The sequence below is a fragment of the Tigriopus californicus genome, chromosome 12, assembly GCF_007210705.1.
Source record: "Tigriopus californicus strain San Diego chromosome 12, Tcal_SD_v2.1, whole genome shotgun sequence".
Classification (NCBI taxonomy): domain Eukaryota; kingdom Metazoa; phylum Arthropoda; class Copepoda; order Harpacticoida; family Harpacticidae; genus Tigriopus; species Tigriopus californicus.
In genome coordinates, this window is record NC_081451.1 from 11,654,745 (window position 1) to 11,659,386 (window position 4,642).

General features: G+C 39.7%; 1 protein-coding gene across 1 annotated transcript in view; it reads left to right on the forward strand.

The window, feature by feature from the left end:
• Positions 1 to 4,642, forward strand: part of LOC131891381 (uncharacterized) — an 83,365-nt gene that overhangs the window by 27,324 nt on the left and 51,399 nt on the right. The gene's annotated exons all lie outside the window — the stretch shown is intronic.

The following is a 4,642-nucleotide window of genomic DNA, read 5'->3' on the forward strand; positions in this document are numbered from 1 at the left end:
ACTCCATGACATTTGACTAGTTGAAGGTTTCCAAGGGCTAATCAACCCTCACGACACCAGGGCTTGTCCATTAATGATCCATGATGATCACGTCCATCTGCAGCATCACGGGCCTTCCGCACGCATCACGGGCCTTCCGCACGCATCACGGGCCGTCCGTACGCAACCACGTGTCCTCCATCGAATTTGGTCCACACGCTGCATCCACAGACCTTCGCTGCGACCACGGACCTTCGCTGCCATCACAGACCTTCGCTGCGACCACGGATCTTCGCTGCCACCACAGACCTTTGCTGCGACCACGGACCTTCGCTACGACCACAGATCTTGGGTGCATCCCTGGTTGATCATGACCTGCCGAGGCCGGGGTAGGAGGCAGGATCTTCCGCCGAAATGGCGACTTCAACCGACTGGGCCATGTTATGTTGACATATGACGTTGTATGAATGATATTTATTGCTGAGAGATGGAGGTATGTATATAGGTGAATGGAATTGAACTATGGCGAGTAATGAGGGATGTGGGAGAGTAAGCATAAATAAAATAACGACAGATGACTAGGATACAACAGGCACAAAGGGAGGCCCTCAATTTCTCTTCCCCTTGCAGGGAGCTCAGGAGAGAAAAAGAAGATTGCACGACAGTAATTACAGTATAGATTTGAACCATAATTCTTTTCTCGGTCAAATACGTTAGCTTTTAGAAAATCAATTTTGAAAGCGGCCCAACTTGCAATGAATTGTTGTAAGTATTAGTTGCCTTCACTTGCTATTAAATAAGTGTCTTCTTTTGTAAATTTTTGCTCTGACCCAAAAGCAAACCGATCACAGTCCATATCTTTAGATGTCCGTGCAATGAGCTAACCAAAATCTGGCTGGATTCCTTCACAATTGCCTGCCTGAAGGAACGAATATCAATTAACGTTTTCCTCGTTAGAGTATACAGATAAAATCTTGACTAGCACCTAATGAAAACTTGGTTTGAAGCAGTGGAATCGTGATCTGTTGACTTCGGTTCACGGTGCTTCAAGAAAGAAACATACCAAAATATTTGCCTATTTGCATATTACAATCATATGTGCCGGGTGAAGTATACGAAATTAAAGGAAAATTTTACCTGAGCAAAGTGAAGTTCTAGCCTTCTTCGGGGACTTTTTAACAAAATTACTGTTCTCATTTTGTGACAAAAAATTGAACAAATTTGGGAGATAATGAAATTTTTGTCTTTTTAGGAGCAAATTTGGTAGAAATACTCTCCCAATGAATATCTTAGGCATTACGCAAAGCCAAAAGTTGATATCATTGAAAGAAATCGAAACTGTCCGGCGCGGCGTGGGCACAAATATAATCAATCTTCTCACACTCATAAAAATTGTTTCACAAACCGTTTATGCAATGGATTCAAGATTGCGATTTAGGGTGGCAAAAAGGTATTTTTCAGTATGAGACTTTCAACAAAAGAAACAAGCCCTGCTTGAAGTATGCCTTGCACTAAACACGGATATGTTGCTAAAGGAACATTAGTAAACTCGGCTCCCTCTAAAATTTGGCTGACGGTTTGGGTATGGGCTTAACTTTTGACTATAAACTGATCTTGGTTAACATTTCAACTGAGAGAACCGTGCATTTCATTCAAACTCGATACACAAATTTTTTCCACAATGAAAAGTTAGCGTGTTAACATTTGTTGAGTCTTCAGATGAAATTAGGCATTTGTAAGCAGATTCAACCCATGGTAGTCTGTGTCTACGGCATGCAACCAAATAAACAAGCTTTGAATAATGAAATGAGCCTCACGTGCATTGAGGATGAATTTTCGATCAATTAAATCAAGAGGACATCAGGGAGATTCATTTTCTCCCTCTCGTTCACAGCTTTTCTTTTGGTTTTGTTTGAAGGCTCTGGACATCCATCCACTTTGTCCTACGAAAGCGCGCCACAGAAGACTTCAAAAGAATATTGATTAAACCATGAACCCCTGGAATATGGACAGTGATGTTGCAACTGTGATCACGAATTGGCAATTCCCAAACAATACAATGCAATTTTGGTTTTTGAAGGCTGCCCATATCAAAACTGTTGCATGGCTAGTGGTGGTTGATTGCCGAGAGGTGGAGGTATATATACAAGAAGATGGGCTATGGAGAGTAATGAGAGATGGGGTAGAGTGAGCATAAAGGAAACTATGGATGACTAGACTAAGAATACAACAATAACAAAACTCTACATTGAATGAACGAGCTAGCTCACTTGAAGAAATTAATTACCACTGTGCCCTGTTACACTCTTCTTTTTGAGAGGGCATTCCTTTTGACCAGCCATTGATTGAGCTGAAAATAACTTAAATTTGAAAAAGGGCGAGCAGGGCCAAAAATGTGCCACAAGGTAGGATGTCCAAACTAAAGTGAGACTGATGCTAGAACTAAAAAACTAACGAATTTTGAGGGAAATGCCCCAAACCAAAAAAGAAAGGGCATCCTCTTTTTGACGACATGTTGTTTCCTTTTTCCATCTTGATCTGCTGGAGATTCGGTTCCCAGTATTGGTAGGGAAGTCCGAAAAAAAATCTGACGATGTCAAGATTAGCGCCCCGTCCAGTTTCCAGGCATTCATAACTTGAATGGATTAGCTTATGGTTTGTCGCATGTTTTTTCGCCTTCTTGTAGAACAGTATTGTGTCGAGGGTAACTAGGATTGATGTGATTTGGGGAGGTCTTAATTGGTGGAGGTTTCCGTTTGGAATCAAATCCTGGTATTACGTTGCTCAACCGCTCGACGAAACAGTACGTACTTACGACGGGAACATCAGTACATCCATGTACTCATAAACATTTAGATACCAAAAAAGGCGGCTCTTGCTCCATTCAGTTTTGCAGAATTACAAGAAAAACACCCAGTTTTTATTTGAAACCGCACTGAAAAGGAAATTTGTGTGATTTCTGACCTTTTTTTCTATGCCCCCAGGATAATCAGGATCCCTTACATGACCTTACTCCCGACTTTGGGACTGTGGGCAGCCGAAAAGTCCATGAAAGATAGAAGAGGTGCTGTACTCAGTTATTAATAGAGAAATTTGAATTTGATTCAGTTGTAGTGATAGAGTAATTTGATTCAACTTCTCAAGTATTTTATTAAGGATCATTTAGGGATCGAGGTCAAGTTGGATTGTTAATTTGATGTAATGTTGGTTTTGCTTGGATGGCCTAATCATTTTTGTGCAAACATTTTTGAGCAATAGTCTCATTAGTAGTCTTAGTTTCTCAACAACACCAAACTAAAACTTATCAAAGCGACTTCGACACAAACGTATCGTTTTCGGGAGTTCAATATTGTGTCCTTGTTTCTCATTTTGTCCAGATTTCCAAATTCCTGCGTGTATAAACTGCCTACTTAATTGCTCTGAGTAGAGGGAATCATAATGTCTGAATGTGCCATTGATTCGTACATATTTAGTTAAACCATCGACCATGACAGAGATCTAGGAAACCATAGTTATATTTCCAAGTAGTAAGGTCACCTTGAAATATTCGTGGACAAATAGAAAAATCTTTCGAAATTGCGATAACTGAGGAAAAATCACAAAGTACATATGTTTGTTTGGTCATGGAATTCTAAATATATGGACTTATAACTGAAGAGAAAAATTCGTATCGTCTTTCTTGAATTCCCTCAGTAAGAGTCATTTGACTACATCTTTTTATCATATCAAGTGCCATTTTCGTACCACCAAAAGCATTTATTTCATACAAAATTACCCATTAATACATTGGTAACAAATACATGAAATATTATCTCTAGCTTCAATAGGCTGCCTATGATGCATGCAATATGGTTTATGTTCTGTACTATAGAGGGTGCTTTGTGAGTTAGCCTCTACCAAATATAAGGTCGATTGGGCTGATTCTTCTTCATTGAAAAATAACTCGTTGTGGTGGCTCTTGGCAAATTATTTTAGAATCTTGTGCATTATAAGTGACCAAGGTCACATAATGTCTGGAAAAAAGGGTTTAAGACATGCTAAGTGGAGTTTATTAAGTAATCAACCAATAACGTATCTTCCCAGTTAGCTTCCGCTCTTTAGCGTTGGAAATAGGTGCCCTGTAGAATTGGAGATTAGATTCCTTGCGGCTCTTAAAGAAGTCGATAAAAACATATCAAAAGATGTGGTCAATTGAGGTAACTTAGCTAAAATTAGTCTCAACATCTAACTCAGAGAGTTGGGGAGAGGCAGGCAAAGTCATAAGGGAAGTAATTTTACAAGATTGCGTATTTATTTCACCGCTCTACAATTACAGGATAGCTTCTCTTTTTTTAAATTATCTTATTTCCTTATTTCCATGACAATTACTATAAGAGGATACTCAGCGTTTCTTTGTCCCAGAACGGTTTATCGAGAACCTGTTTAAAGTCCACATTTTTAGACATCCGTTCTGTGGTTTGGCCAAAATCAGGCCCAATTGCCTACAGGGAGGAAGACCAATTACCTTTTTTCCTCCGTCAGTGTGTAGAGGGTCATGGAGTGCTCCATGACAGGGAATAGCCTTAGGGTCTTTGGAAAATTTCTTTCAATCTTCCTTTGAACGGTTGAACCGTAAACGTACACGGTAGACCTAATGCAAAACATATCAAAATAAATTACTGGT